At 39.7% G+C, this 19,421-nt stretch overlaps 1 protein-coding gene across 1 annotated transcript in view; it reads left to right on the top strand.

Moving 5' to 3' along the window:
- Positions 1–11,986: 11,986 nt before the first annotated feature.
- Positions 11,987–19,421, top strand: part of GPR156 (G protein-coupled receptor 156) — a 101,260-nt gene continuing 93,825 nt past the window's right edge. The window contains exon 1 of the mRNA XM_028504954.2: positions 11,987–12,398. The gene's annotated coding sequence lies outside the window, so the exon portion shown is untranslated. The remainder of the gene's footprint in view (positions 12,399–19,421) is intronic.

The raw sequence follows: 19,421 nt of genomic DNA, 5'->3' as shown, positions 1-19,421 counted from the left end.
GGGATCTAGCCATGCCATAAAGACTAACCCTGTGATTAGAGGATTGAGGTTTTAAGCTATGCAATGTTAGCTCAACCTCCAGGAAGGGAAGGGGTCTTTAGATTGAGTTCAACCCACGTGGACAATGATTCAATCAACTGCCTAGATAATAAGACCCCAATAAAAACTATAGATGCCAAACCTCACAGAAGATTTCCTCTGCACTGCACATTGATGTGTCAGCCAGGAAGCAATGTATCCTTGAGGATGATGGAAGCCTTGTTTCTGAGACCCCCTGAACTTGTCTACCTGTTTCTACCTTTGACGGACTTTGATTTGTAGCCTTTTGCTATAATAAAACTGTGACTGTAAGTATAGTATTTTCTTGAACTCTAGAATAGTATTGAAACTTAGAAGACAGTGGAAACCCCTAAGTGGGAAGCCACAAGGTCAGAAGGTGGCCTGGGAACCCCTGGATTTATAACTGGTGTCTGCTTGAGGGCAGGCTCCTAGAGGACAGTACCCTTAACCTGTGAAGTCTGGCCCGAGATAGAACTCAGTACCAGGAAGGAGAGTCTCTAGGCAAAAGTTGGAAGCAGAAGGTCTAGTCACCCTTACCCTTGTACCCTTTTGAAGAATTCAGGATACAAAGATTAATATCCATCTATGTTCATTACTGAAGAAATCAAACAGCCTTGTGGCTTAGAGATTAGACTGTACACCTGAAATGTCCTCCCTTTTGTAAAGACTTGGCCCAGTAGGCTACTTTTACCGGTCAAGGGAAGAGAATGGCAGGTTCTTCAGGGACCATAAATTATTCAACTTTGTGTTCCTTTCTGAGAAACTACAACAGTACTTCTTTATGATAAATACTACAAATAGCAGTAGTAGTAGAATTTAATAAAACTCAGAAAGGTCCACATATGGTGGCCAGAGGGCTTGAGATTCATCTTATAGGTTAAAAAAGAATAGATCAGGCAAAAGCAATGAAGAATGAAAGGAGATGTGATAAAAGTTTATGAAATCATGAAATGTATGGATGAGGTAAACAGAGAGTGCTTACTCTCCATTAAATGGCAAAGTATTTACATTGTGAAGCAGGAAATTTTAATACAAGCAGTATACACAGTGGGTAATAGACTGAGAGAATCCATTCTTCAATGAAATAGTGCAAGTTGAAAATATCAAAAGGAGAGGAAATTCAAGAGGGATTAATGAAAATAGATAATTTGTTAAGGAAAAATAAAAATTTAGAGAATTTATCATATCCTTCTGAGGCCATGAAATACAGCCAAGCATTCACACAATATGTACTTGGGTTTCACCATACAAGTAGAGCCCTCAGCTGAGTGGATGATGGAGAGGACTCAGTCTCATCTCCCAAAAGCTGGGGACCCATCACAACAGATCCTGCTTAGGATTCTCTGGGGCTCATTCAGCTGTCCAGTCATGCCAGAACTCTGTTCTGCCTTCAGAAAATCTAGAAATAACACAATATCTAGTGTTAAGAGATTAGGAAAATAAATTCTAACACATTCGTAGATTATAATATTAGGCAACTAAATTAAATATTTAATAACATGAAAAGAGGTTATAATAAGAGATTAATAGGTTTTTTTAAGGCAGGTTACATAACAGTGTATTTTCATACACTTTGACCCAGAAATTCAACTGTTAAGAAATACTAGCACAAAGATATGAGTGTGAATATCTTGATTGAGACATTTCAGTGAAAGATTAGAAGTTACACTAATTTATCAATGGAGAATGCTAAAAAAAAATAATGGCACAATCATATAGGTTACTAAGTAATTGTTTTAAAAGAGGAAATAAATTTCTATGAACTAACATAAAAATGCCATGATTTATTCTTAAGTGAAGATAAACTTATATGAAGGGATTACAAAATAGATTCTAAATTTTATATTTCTATACTATTTCAATATTTTTATGACAAACATCTATAACTTTTATAAACAGAAAAAAGACTTTTGAAGCATTTCATATCATATATGTATGTATGAGAATATAATATACACAACAAAAAGTCTGAAAGAATATCAAAATGTTAACTGTGGTTATTTCTGGTGGGTAAGATTAGAGCTGCTTTTGTATTTTGTTATTTTTGTTATTTAATATTCTTTGAGATTTTTACAACAAACATATTATTATATAATGAGAGAAGTTGAAACTGCTTTAAATTTTAGGATTTTCCTTTAGTTTTCATTCTTAATGATTCCAAATGCCCTGCCCAGGGCTTGCCCACAGTCCTACGTTCCCACTGAGGAATGCAGCTTCTCACGGGCAGAGACAGCTTAGTTCAAAGCAAAAAAGACAAAGGAGCCCATTCATAAAAGATCACAGATTTTATGATTCTATACGGAAGCCCAGACAAGGGTAATCTACATATAGAGAAAGTAGACCAGTGGTTGCTTAGGACTGAAGGGTAGTAAGGAGGGGGAATGAGTACGGGGTGGGGGTGGGGTGGTGAAGAGTGACAGCTAAAGAGTATGGGCTTTCCTTTTTTTAAACTTATATATCTATTTTTGTTTTATGCCATTTATATTAGAGAATAGATGCTGTAGTCGTCTAACAGAATTTTAGATTTCAAGAAAGTTCTTCAAGTATCTGAGCTATGCTGCTTTATTATTCTCATTTTCAAGATGAGGAAACAGAAAGAAAACAAGTGGAGCGTGTTGGTCCCATGATTTGCAAATGGAGGCCAGAAGCCTGTCTGCCTCACAGTCCACATGGTTTCTGCTCTGTGACCTTCAGATGTGTTGAAGATAGGCTGGAAGCAGTCTTTCTTCTCAAGGGCCGCTTTATGATATGCTGCTTTTAAAAAGAATGTGGTAAAATACATGTAACAAACTTTACTAATTGCACCATTATTAAGTACACAGTTCTGTAGCATTAAGCACATCACATTTTTTGTGCAATCATCACCACCATCCCTCTCCAGAACTTTTCATCTTCCCCACTGAAACTCTACACTCATTAAAAATAAGTCATTTTCCCTTCCCCTCCCTCCAACCCCTAGTGACCTCCATTCTACTTCTATTAATATGAACTTGGCTACTCTAGGTCCCTCATGTAAGTGGAATCATACAATATTTGTCATTTTGTGACTGGCTCATTTTACTTAGCATAATGTTTTCAAGGTTCATGCATGTGCGCCAGACTTTCATTCCTTTTTAATACTTAATATAATACAATATTGCATTGTATGTATATACTATATTTTGTTTTTCCACTTATCTGGTGATGGACACTTTGGTTGCTTCCACATTTTTTTGGGGGGGGGGCTGTCACAAATACTGCTGGTGTAAACACAAGTATACAAATACCTGTTTGAGTCCCTGCTTTCAATTCTTTAGGGAAGCAATTTTTAACCAGTGTGTTGTAGCACCCTGGTGTGCTGAAAGAATTTTTAAAACATGCAATATCTATTTAGTAAGGGACACTGACTTCTTTTCCCTTAGATTGTCGAATAAAAAATGACAGCAGCACAGACAATAATAGCTGTCCAGTGTGAATGAATCAAAATTATACCTATATTTTTTTGTCAGGTAAAAACTACAGTATATATTTTGGTGTGCCATAGAATTTTAGTAATTAGGTTATGTGTGCCATGGAGTGAAAAAGGTTGAAAATCACTGCTTTAGGGTACATATACCAGATTGGAATTGCTGGATCACATGTGATTCTACATCCCATTCTTACCAGCTGGGGTATTTTGAGGTAATAGAATTACCTTAAAATTGACTGTGGTGATGATTGTACATATCTGTGAAAGTACTATATTAAAAACTACTGAGTTGTACAGTTTAAATGGGTGAATTGTACACTACTTGAATAAATACACCTGATTTTTTGTTAGCATTTTTAAAAGGATTTCATTTATTTATTTTTAGAGAGAGGAAGGGAGGGAGAAAGAGAGGGAGAGAAACATCAATGTATTATTGCCTCTTGTGTGCCTCCCACTAGGGACCTCACCTGCAACCCAGGCATGTGCCCTGACTGGAAATCAAACTAGTGACCCTTTGGTTAAAAGGCCTGTGCTCAATCCACTGAGCCACAGCAGCCAAGACCTGATTTTTTTCTTTTTTAAAGAAAAAAAGACATAGGCTGAGCCCTTCTCAACATTCATCCCCAAGAAGAACCAGCAAACTTCCCAACCTCAAAATACTGGCCATTTTTGTCAACTGTGCTAGATTCTGGACATCTAGTTTCAGGGAATCTGGTGCTTATTAAATCTCTCCCTCTGGTTATAGTGCATTATACATTTGGTGATGAATGTGGGTTGAAGAATGTCCATTTTATTATTTTAATTATTCTTAATATAATGTTTACTTCTGTTTCCCACAGCTGTTCCCTTCTGTATCTTGTTCCTGCCTGTCCCATGGAACTCACTGTCTGACAAGTGAGGCCTAGGAGGCAGGGTCCCGGCTAAGACTCATAATGGCAACCCTTTCCAATAGCCTCTGATCATCCTAGCAAGCACCAACAAAAGATGTCTTGTACCTTTTAAAGGTTTGTTGGGGGTTGAAAAGGCAACCTTAGGATCATTTAGGTGCACGACTGTAACATAAAAAAAAAAAAAACAACCTAACAATAATCTACTAATTACTGTGACTCAGTCTCTGTGGTTCACAAGGACCAGTGTCCACACATGTAAGGACCAGGAATCTTCCCACTCACTTTTAAAGAAATTGTTTAATTTGTGTTTCTGAAACAGTTCATTACTCACTGTGTTATTGAAATTCTAGAGTTCATCTGCCCTCCTCATTCAAAGATGATGCTGTTGCTGCTTTTATTTCTTGGGATGCATTTTTCACATTGACATCATCTTTCAGTTTTCCAGGTATGCTTCTAGTGCTCATATGAATATTCACTTGATCTCCATGAGCTTCTTCTTCATTTTAAAATGAGAAAGTTAAAGTAGAATGTTTCTAAGGTCTTTGCCAGTCAGTAATTGTTTACTGAGTAAATTATAGAAGAAAGTATTTATTTGGGGGACATTTTCCTTCTCTTAAGGAGTTTAGCCTCTATTAAGACCGCTTCCCCCCTTTCTTTAACCCAGAGCCATGACACTTAACCATTAGACTCTACTGCCTCTGATTAGGCTTGCAATCAAGAAACCGCACAGTGTAATTCCAATTTACCTGTCTAGTTATTTCCCATTGCTATCCTAAATGATCCATCCAGTTCTATCAACATGGACTGCTTGCTTTGATTCCTTACTCTGGCTTAATCTCATACTATTTCCTCTACCTGGAATATCTTTCCTACCTCTGACCTATGAAATGCTACTCAACTAGGTTGAGTTCCCCTTTCTCTGTGAAGATTTCTCTTGATGGGCCTTAAAAACAGAAACCACAACATATTTCTGTATCCTTGGCTTTTGTCATTAAACCTTAAGCCAAAAATGATTTAAAAATATTTATGATAACATCCTAATTTGAACTGTCATCTGTGTAAATGTCTTGTCTCTACCACAAAATTACAAATTTCTTGAGGGCAGGAGCCATATACATAATTCTTTAACTTCCTTGTTGTTCCTAGCAATGAGGGACACCAAAAATTAGAGTTTGAGAATGAGAATCATATCCCTATTGCTTCTGAGTTATGAGCCACAGAAATATCAATTTAGGAATCAGACAATAATCCAAATACCAGCCTTTTATGGTAATGCTAGATTGGAGAAAGCCTGTATTGAGAGTCAAAATCAATTTCACACTCCTCCCCAAATTGAACTTAATTACAGGCAGAACTTGTACAACCACAGGCCATCTATAGAAGTAGGGTCTGCTCCAGCTACAATACAAAGAAGAAAAGAATGCACATCTGTGGGCAGCATCATCCCAAAAGAAAGCCAAGGAGGGACTTGGCCAAATAAATAAGATTGTCAACCTTTTTCATCTCATCACACACATAAACTAATTACTAAAATTCTGTGGCACACCAAAAAATATATAATTTTGCCAATCTGACAAAGAAATAGGTATACTTTTGATTCATTCACATCAGGAGTCTATTGTCATGTTGGCTATTGTCATTTTTTAATCTGACAATATAAGGGATAAGAGGTCCATGTCCCTGACTAAATAGTCAGCTATTGTATGTTTTAAAAACTCTTGTGGCACACTGGTTGGAAATTGCTGATATAAACCCTTCTACCATAAGACACAACAAGTGGGTGGTAAATGTAAAAAAGATTGCAGCTTTCTCCCTAACACTTCTGAGAAAGCAGACAAACTATGTTTTGGACCAAGCTAAGAAAACATGGAGAGGAAGAGATTGGTATACCCTACATTTGATAAATTTTTGTAGAAAAATAATAACAAAAGAATGAATGCCATTCTGACAATAGTCCATTTTTCTGAGCTTTAAAAAAATATTTATTTATTTATTTATTTTTAGAGAGAGGTAAAGGGAGGGAAAAAGAGAGGGAGAAACATTGATGTGCAAGAGATACATCAATCAGTTGCCTCTCACACACCTCTACCTGGGGACCTGGCCCCGCAACTCAGGCATATGCCCTGGCTGGGAATCAAACCAGTGGCCTTTCAGTTCATAGGCCAGCACTCAATCCACTGACCCACACAAGCCAGGGCAATAGTCCATTTTTTGAAGGTACTATTCACAAACTATCTGTAGCCTCCTAGGTACCAGAAGGAGTTGGAGCCAGCCTTTGGAGGTCAATCTGAGCCCAGGCAGGGAGCGTCTCAGGAATCTGAGCTGGGTGCTGAGTCTCAATGTCTATCACTACTGGTTGCTTAAAGAAAGTGAGGCCTGGGGATTCTAGTGGCTTTTAGGTCAATTCCAAGGTAAAAAATCTGGAGCATTATTTTAAATTCCAAGTGGAACAAAATGAGAAGGAAGTCAAGATGAGGAGCCAAGAGGCCAAAGAATAGTGGCTAACTTTTCCATGAGAAGGGTTAGCATGGGTTACAGGAAGCGGAGGCCTTTAGGGCTTATACTGGTCAGAGTTCCAGTGCTAACTCCATTCAATTGATTCCATGTTCCATGTCTCAGATAATAGCATGAGAGACTCTACACCAAGAATAATGGCTCTGCCTATAGCAAACATCACACCTGCCAGTGTGACACAGGAGTTCCCTTCCTTGTGATCTACCTTGGCTTCCCAAGTCCACTTAAGTAGAGTCAATTATGTCACAAACAATTCAGGCAGAAGTTTTATCTTCAGAAATTTTCTGTTAAAACATGCATGGGGGTATTCTCTAGACCACTTCGAGTTCCCTCTTGTAATATCTCAATTTATAATTCAGCTGGCTGCCTGATTTATTCCAGTTTATGAGACACTTCACAAGTTACTCTCAAGTAATAGCCCAGAGTAATGTTAATACCTAAATTTAAAAGTGCCTGAAAGTTTGGGAACCAGGAGCTCAATTCAATTCCACATTCATTGTTGAAGAAAAATAAAATTTAAATATAGTAAAATTATGTAATAAAAAGCTGCATTAGTTATTCTAAACATGGAAACCATTAGGCCATTTCTCTCAAACTCAGTCATGAAACAGGAAATTTTCCATATCATTGTTATTCGCTATTGTTTTGTAGATTCTGGAAAATGCAATAAGATGAGAAAAAATGTAATTGTAACAAATACTGGGAAGGAACTAAATTGTTTATTTTTGATGTAATTGTTTATCTAGATTTTCAAAAGATGATTAAAAATGGAATCGAGTAAAATAAAATCGGGTAAAATGACTCTATATCAGAGTTTCTTTTCTACATAAGCCAACTCTGTATGAGTAAATATTACCCTCAGAATAGTGAAAAACCATAAAATGCTTAGTAATAAGTTAACTAGAAAGGGAATAGCAGAGGAAGGACCTTTCAAAATAGCAAAGTAAGTCCTTCCAAAGATCAACACCTTTATAAACGTGACAAGAACAATGAATAAACATTTTTTAATCAACTTTTTCAGAACTGTGGAAATTAACCAAAAGCCTGAAACAATCTGAAGATCATTTACTCCGATAAAATGGCTGAATTATAATAAAAACAGCAAGTTTGTGGCATTTTAACTCATCTTACTTAAATCTGCCTCACCCTAGTTCTGCAGTGTTCTGAAAAACCAACAGCTTCATGACTGTGAAAGCTGTGGAAAACAGTAGTCTAGCAGCCACTGAAGGGATCACAATGGATTTGGAGGTCCCTAAAAATCCCAAGAGAATTGTCAATATTTGACCATCTGGCAGCTCTCTGGAAAAGCCCCATCCACAAGGCTTATCTTTTTTTAAAAATATATTTTTATTTTTAAAGTAAGGGGAAGGGAGGAAGAAAAAGAGGGAGAGAAACATTGATGTGAGAGGGAAACATCAATCGGATGTGTCTTGTATGTACCCTGACCAGGATTGAACCCACAACCCAGGCATGTGCCCTGACTGGTAATCAAACTGGTGACCTTTCACTTTGTAGGATGACACCCAACCAACTGAGCCACACAAATCAGGGTTCATGGGGGTTGACTTTATTTGACCTAACTCAGAGCTTGGTCACTGAGAAAATCTCTATCCCCAGGGTGTTTGTCAAAAACAATCAGTGACAATTTTTTAACATCACAGCTGTCTGAGCCAGCAATATCAGCACTACCGATTTAGGCTAACAAGAGGCTCATTAAAAAAAAATAAAAACTTGAAAGAAAAATTTGGAGAAGAAGTCCATATGGGGATTTGAAAGATCCAAAATGTTCCTGGAAATATAGAAAGAAAAGTGCACATACAGTGCTTTTTGCATACCCAGAAATATCTCATCTCTGGTTGACTTAGAGGTTCTGAAAAACAGGAGTTGAAGGATAAGGCAGATTGTAAACTGCTGGATTATTGAAGTCTTGACCCAACACACACACAGAGCACCTTGGCAAAGAATAAGAAACCTATTGGTTCAGGACAGTTAAGGAAATCTCTTTTCAGTGATTAGCTGACTACTAAGCTAACTTAGCAGAAACTTCAGTGGCTGCATAGAACAAAGAACACAGACTTTACAAAATAATTCCAGAAGAGTCACTAAATAAGCAAACAATAGCAGCAGTTGCAACAATAAAAAATAACAAAAAGAAACAACAAATTATACAGTTGTTGGAGAAATCTGACTGACAGACTTGTCACATTATATAATTTAAAGTGTCCTGCTTTTCAACAAAAAGTTATGAGACACACAAAGAAATAGGAAAGTATGGCCCATACATAGGAAGGAAACAAAAGCAGTCAATAAAAGCTGTCCTTAAGGAAACCCAGATTTTGGACTTAATAGACTACTTTTTCATGTCAGGAATTATACATATTGTTCAAATAATTAGAGGAAATCATGTGTAAATAACTAAAAGAAAGTATGGGAAGGATGTCTCCAAAAGTACAGAACATCAATAAAAAGACAGAAATTATAAAAAAGGACCAAGTAGAAATTTTTTATTTGAAAACTACAATAACTGAAATGACAAATTTACTACAGCAACTTTAACAGGTAAAAAAGAATCAGCAAACTTGAAAATAGGTCAATTAAGATAATCCAGTCTGAAAAACAGAAAGGAGGAAAAAGATAAATGAACAAAGTTTCAAAGATTTGTGTGACACCAACTGTACCAACATAAACATAATGTGAATCTCATAAGGAGACAAGAGAGGAAAGGGCAAAAGCAATATTTGAAGAAATAATAGCTGAAAATGTACCAAATTTGATGAAAAGTATTAATTTACAGATACAAGAAGCTCAAAAAATTTTAAGTACAATAAGCACAAAGATATCCATACCCATACATATCATAGTCAAACTGTAGAAAACCAAAGACTCATCCTTTCAAGCAGAAAGAGAAAGAAATGGCTCTTCCAATACAAGGAATCCTCAATAAGAATAATGGTTGATTTTTCATCAGAAACTATGGATGCCAGAAGGCAGTGGGATGACCTATATAAAGTGCTGAAAGGAAATACTATCAACCAAGAATTATATATCTTTGTCTTTCCAAGAAAAGAGAGAGAGAGAGAGATTGTGGCTAGCAGACATGCCCACAAAGAAATGCTAAAAGGAGCCCTTTAGGATGAAATAAAAAGACACTAGACAGTAGCTGGAATCCAGCTTTAATAAAAAAAGTGGCTTTATTTATGAAGAAATAAAGAGTACTAGTAAACATAACTACATAGGTAAATATATAAGGCAGTATAAATGTATTTTTCATTTTAACTGTTCTATCTGAACAGGGACTCAAAGACAATTGCATAAAACAGTAATCAGTTATAAAACTGTGTTGATGGGCTTATAGTGTATAAAATAATACAAATAATATTTATTCAAAAATAATAGCACAAAAGAGGTAGGAATAAATGGAACTATATTGAAGCAAAATTTTGTATGCTATTGAAATTAACTTAGTATTACTTTAAATTAGAGTATTATTTTTTTAGAGAGAGACAGAGAGAGACACTGAGAGAGAGATACATCTATTTTGTTGTTCCACTTATATATGCATTCATTGGTTGCTTCTTGTATATGCTCTAACCAAGAATTGAACCCACAACCTCAGCATATTGGGAGGATGCTCTAACCAACTGAGCTATCCAGGCAAGGTTGAGACTATATTCTAATTGCAGAGAGGCACTCCACAGGTTTGTGTGCAGGAGGTGGAGGGAATATTTTGTTTCTTTTGTCAGGAGAGTGACATTCTTGGGTCTGTGTTGGGGATGGGGAGACCCAGGAGGCAAGAACACCAGTTAGGAAACTATTGAAATGATTCAGACTAAGGTGATCAAATGCTAACAAGAGCAGCAATGTAGGAATGCAGAGGAGGGGAAATTTTTCAGAAACATTTCTAAGGTAAATAGGGCAGGCCTTGGTGGAAGATGGAAAACCATCTGTGCCTCGCAGCTGAGGTTGGTCATATACTAATATGGGAAAGAGAATACTGGGATTGGAGGTAGGAACCACATTCAAAGAAATATTCCACTATCTTACAGAATTTAGGGGGGATGTGTAAATAATGGGCTAAGAGCCCATAGAGAAATTCTGAGGGATCAGAAGGTCACAGAGATCAGAAGGGCAAATCCTAAATCTAGAGCCATAGAACTAAAGATCTGCTTCTGACCTCTGAAGTCAGCTGTCCTAATGAACAGATAAATCCACAAAGCTGTCTTCATGAGAGCAATCCCCAGGAGGACATGAAATCCACCCCCTACCCACCCATACCAACCCCCCAATCCCTGGTTTTCTGCAAGTTCCAAATGAAAAGGGTCTGCCTGCATAGAACAAGAGTTCTGCAAAGAGTCCTGGGTAAAATTGCAGACGTAGTTCTTGCTTTTGGGAAATCCAGTTTTTTTGCTCACTGCCTCAAGGAAACCTTGGCTATCCCTCTTTCTTCCTCTTTTTTTTTCCTCTCAGTTGAACCTTCCTGTGAGAGTTCTTTTGGGTAACACCATGCCTAAGACACCTTATGTCGCTACTGTCCTTTTGGAGTGGGAATAGCCCCATCTGGCTTTCCTCTCTTACCCCCTCAACAGTCTGAGAGTTTCCTCAACACAGTTGTAAACATGTGGAATTTCCCAGCCAGCATAAAATAAATGAAAATACGAAAAGTATAGGTTCCAGAGACCTTTTCCAGATCTCTCACCCTATGACTTCTTCAGGGTGCCTTAACGGCTCAAGCATATTTTCAATGGGTGGACATCTGTTTGTGGTTTCCTCTTAGCATTCCTGGAAAAAGTAGTATTCTTGTCTTTCTGATTATAAAAGTACAAACTCGACGTAAAGAATTTAGAAAATCCAGATAGTATAAAATAAAAACACTAATTGGTAATTCCACCCTAGAAATACAAAATGAACATTTGCATGGAATGCTTCCAGTTTTGTTACTGGCCTGTTGTGGATCCAAGGCTGAGGCTCCCTGGCCTCAAGGCGAGCTCCTGGGGCAGCTGCTAGCCAGAGGCTCTGGAAAAGGTGCTGCTGGGAGGCGCAGACGAGGGAGGGTCGGAGTAGGGGGCGCGGAGGCGGGGCTGCCCCCAAGGACTCAGCGGTGGAGCGAGAGGAGGATGCGCGCAGCTGGTTGACAGCCTGGCAAGTTGGTCGGTGGGTCCCGGAGACATTCAGGTTGTGACAGGGCTCCCGAGCTGAACGCCTGTCCGGACGCGCGGCGTGAGGAGGAGCCACGGAAGAGGTGGGAGGCGCAGCCTCGCCTGGGCGCCGCTGGAGGCTTCCCCGAAGGGCTCAGCGCGCTCGCTCACACCGCAGAGGCCGGCGCCGCTGTCCCGCCGCCTCCACACCCAGCAGCTGGCGCAGCGATGGGCGCGGCTTCGAACCCGAGCCCTGCCCACCTCCTTGCCAGTCCCTTCCAGACCCGGGAATCCACGAGAGACCCGGGCAGCCTGGGCTTGACGCTTCTCGGAGGTCGGGGACCTGGTGAGGTGAGCAGCGCGCCCTTGAACTTGTCCCCAGTCTGCCTTGCAGGGGGACATCAACGCAGAGTGCAAGGTGGCAGGTAGGATGGGCTCCCTCGCTGGCAACGTGAAGTCCTGACTGCAGAAAGTTTTATTGCACTGCGGTCTGTGGAACTGCTTTGTTCTGAGCTTAGGAGAGCCGCCCAGGAGCTGCAGCATCCTTGCGCCCTGGCAAGCACCAGTTTCCAAGTTAGCTCTTTCAGAAACTAGCTAGGGGCCACTGGTTAGAACTCGGTGTTTGAATGGTTTATATCTAGGTATACATGCGCTACTGCAGAAAACGACCATGAAGTTTTTCTGTAGAATCGGGTTCTGTTGTCAACATTTCAGAATAAAAATCTTTGGGGAGAGGTCATGGCATGATGCTCTCTAACTCTTCCCTTTGCTGGTTTTCTAGACAAGTGTGTCCATGAATAGGCAAATTAGGCCCTGCTCTAAAATGAAATGTCTTTCCTTGTGTAATCCTTTAAAACGAGGATATGGAGGATAACATTAAGTTATTGCATCCTTACATAAATGTGAAAGATTATCAGGTGGGGATTTAAAAAAAATGGGAAAATGGTTGATATAGATGTATTAGGCAGAAAGGCCTACAGAGGAAAATCAAATTTTCTCTCCTGGTGGTGAAGTACATCATAGAAGGCTTCTCTGAACCCTGAGTAGCAGCCTAGCTTGCAAAAACTGTAGCTTCTTTTGCTGCAGTTGTAGCAAACCACAGCGCAGGTAAATGGCTGAGGAAGTGACTGAATATAGTGTAAGGCAGTTTGAGTTTGGACAATAAAATGTCTTGGCAGGTTTTGCTTGAGTTAGGGATCTCTTGGGGGGCTGTCTGTCTGGTCCCCATTTTGCGAGCCTAATTCCACTTCAGGGCCACCACAGTCTCTGGAGTGCTGCCTATATTTCCCCCTTCTCTTCTGTCACCAGCTTTTAGCTTCTCCCTGTTCCTCAATAAAGTCTAGAATTGAGCCTGGTCAGAGGCAGAGTTATGGTAGCCTGGGGATAGAGAACTCATGAAAGCAGAACTGTGGTCTAGGGGAGATCCAGAGGGTGGGTGGGATGAACCGCTTGCTGGCTTCCAGCCCAGAAAGCTCTCTAAAGAGTGTGAGAATAATGAGGAGGGAAAGAAATTGTCTGGGAAGGACAGTAGGTGCTTAACAATTTGTTTCTTGCTGAGGGTTTTAATATTTTGTTGGTGTTTGAACATAAGGGCATTTCCAGATGGGGCTGGGGAAGTATGAGGACTTCTCTGAAAAGCCCCCTCCCATTCACATGTTATTCCACTCCCTTACAGGTTTTCAAAGAGTAGTTGGGAGCAAGGGGAGAGGGGAAAGAAGCGCTGAGGCCCTGACATGCCAGAGAGACCATGGGATGTGGACAGTCTGGGGCAGAGAAGTTGGATTTGGAAGCTGAAAGAAATGTTCTAATTTTAGTTAAATATCAGAGCCCTCATTTTGCAGAAAGGTGCTAAGAACCACAACATTCACATTTTGTTGCTGATAATTTTTGTCTGATAAAGTATGCAAATGCCTACTTTTTTTCCTACAGCATTTTGTTATGGAAAACTTCAGACATACAGAAAAATAACCTACCTCTCTTTTTGTAAACTTATAACTCTCTTGACACATAACCTAGCTAATAAAAATCAGAGTTTGGAATCCAGACATATGTGATCTGGCGCTGGACAGAGCTTGTATCAGATGGTTAAGGAATAGATGTGTGAAGAATATTTAGATTTTGAGGGGAAAAATAGGGACCTAGTCTTTGATTCCCTAAGAATCGTAGACAAATTTCTTGATTGATTCCTTTTTCTCATTCTTAAAACATCACTTGGATAACATCACTCCCCTGCTTAACACTCCAGTGGCATCCCTGACACTTTGAATGAAATCCGGGGCTTACCGAAGCCCTGTATGATCTGGCCTGTTTGACCTCATATGCTATTATTTTTCCCTCCCTTGCTTTTCCCTCTGCCTGAATACTCTTCCCTCGTATACTTGCTTCTTTCTTCAATTTATTCAAATCTCTTTTTGAATGTGACCTCTCCCATGAGGCCTCCTCTGGCCACCTGATCCAAAACAGCCCTTTGTCACTCCTTGTCCTCTAATTCTGCTTTATTTCTTTATTGTACTTGGATTTCTAGAGTATCAATACATGTGTTTCTTTATTAATTGTCTATATATCCCCCACTTGAATATAAGCTCCATAAATTCTGTTGTATCCATGGCCGTGCTCCTGCTTGGCATGTAAGCAATTAATAAGTAATTGTTGAGTTAATTAGATAAATGCCACAAACAAGGCATTGAGTACCATAAATGTTGCAGAACCCTTGGGAAAAATACTAGAGCTCCTTTAAGGTAATTCAAGTCAATCAATATTTTATAGGTAAATGATGATCCTGGAGATCAGTGGTTTCTTTTATGCTCACAGAAGTTCTAGCTGAATCCTGTGCTAGAAGCAGGGCCAGTTTTGACAAATTCACATCCCAAACAAGATATGAACATTTTCAATCTCATAAATTTCCCTATGCCCCTTTCTAGTCACTTCCACCATCAGAAGCAACTTTTGTTATGAATTCTATTATTATAGAGTAGTTTTATGTTCCTGAACATCATATAAATGAATTCACATGGTATGTACTTTCGTGTCTGGCTCCTTTTTTGCTCCACATGGTATCTATGAGATGCAGCCATACTGTTGAGATGTCTGTTGTTCATTTCATTTCAAGATGGCATTCCATCATATGAATATCAGCCATGTCTTTATCCATTTTCTTATTGATGGACTCTTGCATTGTTTCTATTTGGGGGCTATTTTGAATAAAGCTCTCATGAATATTCTTACAGGGTCTTCCTCATTTTGAGTCCTATGCATTTTCTGCGAAAATCTGCTTTGTGCCCCAGTGCTGAAAAAAGTATGGCAAAGTTATGAGGGGCTGTGGCTGATGTGCAGCCTGCCTGAATCCCAGCAAGTATGTTCCCTAGACAGCTCCACTGGGTGCTGACCTGCCTCCCACTCTAGAAAATGAGTGTCCATGCAAATCAGGGGGCCCTGTGGTGCTCTTTCAGTGTTTTTAGATCCTTAAAAGAGACTCCGTAGAATGCCCGCTGCCATTGCTGTCGTATTCCCCTCCCCTTCTCAGGTCCCCACTCCTGTGCAAGTTGACTCTTATCAGCCACTGAGCATTATGCTATTGAGTTTAAATATTAATGAATAAGAGTCTTGTTCAGAGCCTGATAAAATATTTATGTGTTTCCATGGGGCAGTGGTTTCCATATAGACTTTTCAAGGTGTTTTTCTGAGACATTTGTCATAATTGTGAGGTATCCAGACAGAGGTAGATGGTACAGCCAGGTACATCCCATGTTTTTGAACCCCACCTTACAGAGCACACTGCTTTGTAGGGATGGGGAAGAAGGAGCACACAGAAAAATGTGTATTGGTGGTGTCTGGATCAGGGGAAATCTGCATGTGGTGATGAAATGGATTGAAAAAAGAAGGGCCTATTTATATTGTATTATTAAAGGTACGAATCCAGAGGGGATAGTAGGAAAGGACTTGTTAGAATGAAGAAATCAGTCTTGCAAGAGACACAGATTTTTTTTTGACACTCATATAAACAACTGTGCTGAGTGCTTTAGGTTACTGCACCTGCTATGAAAATATGGAAGAAGGATTAAAGGCTAGCCGGGGCTTCTCAGTGAGGGGTAGAGAGCTAGCTACTTCATGAAGAATTATTATTTCCTTTAAGATAGAGGTTCCTTTTGAATTGAGTTCTGAAGGAGGTGTGGCTCTTTGCCAGGCAGCAGTAGTGCGGAAGGGCATTTCCTGAAAGATAGGACAGCTTGAGCAGATATTTGAGTCTGCCAAAGTGCTGCTATGGCTTGAATAAGGTGAAGAGGTGGGAAGGGTCAGAGCAGGGCACGTTCGCAGTAAGAGATAAAGCAGAAAGTTACAGGCCATCTTGCCAAGGACATAGGAGTGTGGACTTTAGTCTGTTTGTTGTAGGGAACCATGTAACTTTTGACCAGAGATTGGATTAGATTTTAAGCAATCTTGGGAAGTACACCCAGCTTGGGCAAGGCCTTGAGGTATTTTTATGTCCAAGGGACTTTCAGAATATTCTGCTGTACCAGTCTAGTCTAGAGACTTTGTACAGTCTACTCCAAAGAAGTTAAACAATACATTCCTGGAATTGACCAGAAACAGATCTTCCTAGCCACCTGCTTGCACCCCAGAACAATATATGTGACTCAGAATGCTCCAAGACAAACTGAATTCATAGGCATTATACTGCATCTTCCAATCTCTTTCTTGGGTCCAAGTACTCCTCTGTCACTTGGACCCAAATCTGGGTCAATATACTTCAGATGCAGGTTACTAAGCAACAGAGGACTAAGAGGTAAGGCTAACAGATCATCCCTGTGGAACTCAGGCCTACTTTGACCAAGCTACTGAGCAGTGACTAAAGAGGGTATAGGGCATGAAGACTGATAACCCATACACAGGACTGCCCAGCCACCTTCTACATATGTTCTTCTTTCAGATTGCATGTTCCTATTCAAAATGTCCCCAGGATATTTTTTTTAAACTCATAATAAACATAGGGAGGGAATTGGAAGGGGTGTTAAATCTATCAGTCATCTATACTTCAGGATGTTTGTAACAAGGAAGAGATAATTGTGAAAGAGATGCCTCTGGGGAAGTCAGTCTTCACTGCTACAGCAGCAAGGAGCTTTGCATGTATATGTATTAGCCAGAGAGCTTTGGAGTTCTGATGGGGAGAGGGGATGTCTTGGTGTGAGAATAGGAAAGGGCATGGGGGGCCTCTGAGAAACTTCAGGATTCTGCCCAGGGCTTTGCTGGTGGGAATTACTCTCTTGCTGCCATAGGTATCTATTCGAGTGATAGTGGGAACACCCAGGAAATAATGCTCCAGGCCTTCCCATTGCCATTTGTCTAGGCTGGAATGTCAGACTATGAGTTGGCACTGCCATCTCTCTGCCCTGATTTTCTGAGGGTAACTGGGGAGACCTGGAAAAGACAGAAGCAAATGCCCTAACTAGGGAAATAGTAAGGGCCTGAAGGGGTGGTCTGCCCAAAAGGTGTGGTGAAGGCCGGAAGTGTTGGTCCGACAAGACTCCAGACCAGCATGGCCCTTCTTGGCTCTAATCTAAGATATTCCTGATTTTCTGCATGATGTGGAGTCTCCCCAGGGGCCACATTAGCTGTAGTATTTCCTCCAAACAGGTGAACAGAGTGCGTGCTTAATTGAGTGCCTTTTCCAAATGGATACTTCAATGATTCTGTGATTGTGCCAAGGCTGGTGAGGGCCATCTGCTTTTGGATGTCAGGATAAACCCAGAAGATCAAGTAAAGAGGAAGCAGAAAAAATAATACGAAGCATGAGACAGGAAAGGGTAGAGAATAGTGACCTACTGGGATCCTAGGTACCCACTTATCTGCGAGTGAAAAACTAGATGAAGGAAGATCAAACAATCACCCATGGGAATCTTTACCTGCAAATATTGCTGATTCCTAAGGCAGCTGGGAAGAGAAAAGAAGGGTTGAGACATGAAGGCTGCTGTCACTGTCAGTCTGAGGAATATTAATACAGGCTTGACACACCAGAACACGTAGCCCCACCAGAGCCATGCACATAGCAGCAGTAATATGCTGTACAAACCCCTTTCACCCTTCCACACGTTCTCATTTTTATTCAGAATATTAGGCATATTTGTGAGACAACCTATAGTTGCAAAGCTACACAAAATGCAGACCTAATTTAAAAGATAAGCATAAAGGCAAGAAGAAACTATTCTAAAATATTACCAGTAGTGGGATTATATAAGTGATTACTTTTCTTGTTTAAACTTATCCATATTTTCCATGATTGTTATAGCAAGCATTTCTGTGGCAATCAAGAAAAGGTTAAGTAAAAAATATGTTAAAGAGGTTAAATAGGGAGACAGAAGAGGTATGGGTCAAGAAGAGGAAGATTGGACAGGAAGAAAAATAAGATGTTGGAAAATGAATGAATGATCAAAAACTTAATTCATCACAAGGTGCTGGTTTCCACATTGTATTATTTTTTAATATGAAAGCCTATTTATTATTTTTATTGATGTTGATAAATAAAATTATTTAGGTTTCAGGTGTACAACTCTATAATACACCATTGGTATATTGCACTGTGTGTTCCCCTCCGTGAGTCAAGTCCCCTTTCATCACCTTTTTTTCCTCCTTTACCCTCTTCTACCTCCCAAACCCCTTTCCCTCTGGTAACTGCCATATTGTTGTCTGTGTCTATGGGTTTTTTCTTTGCTTGATCCCTTCACCTTTTTCACCCATCCCCCCAGCACCCCTCCCCCTGACAGCTGTCTGTCCTCTGTATCTATTAGTCTGTTTCTATTTTGTTTATTAGTTTATTTTGTTCATCAGATTCCACATATAAGTGAAATCATATGGTACTTGTCTTTCTCTGACTTATTTTACTTAGCATAATACTCTCCAGGTCCATCCATGTTGTTGCAGAGGTCACAATTTTGTTCTTTTTATGGCCAAGTAGTATTCCATTGTGTAAATGGTGGTTCCATGTACCACCACTGTTTTTATCCACTCGTCTACTGATGGGCACTTGAGCTGCTTCCAAATACTGGCTGTTGTAAAAAACACTGCAGTCAATACAGGGGTGCATTTATTCTTTTGAGTTAGTGTTTCAGTTTTCTTCAGATATATTCCCAGAAGTAGAATTGCTGGGTTATAAGGCAGTTCTATTTTTAATTTTTTGTGGTGACTTCATATTGTTTTCCACAGTGGCTGCACCAGTCTGTATTTGCATCAACAGTGCACAAAGGTTCCCTTTTCTCTACATCCTTGCCAACACTTGTTTATTGATTTTCTGATGATAGTCAATTGGGAAAGCATGAGATGGTATCTCATTGTGGTTTTCATTTGCATTTCTCTGATGATTAGTGATGTTGAACATCTTTT

Source organism: Phyllostomus discolor, chromosome 2 (genome assembly GCF_004126475.2).
Source record: "Phyllostomus discolor isolate MPI-MPIP mPhyDis1 chromosome 2, mPhyDis1.pri.v3, whole genome shotgun sequence".
NCBI classification, from domain to species: domain Eukaryota; kingdom Metazoa; phylum Chordata; class Mammalia; order Chiroptera; family Phyllostomidae; genus Phyllostomus; species Phyllostomus discolor.
This window is presented reverse-complemented; position numbering and strand designations above follow the sequence as displayed.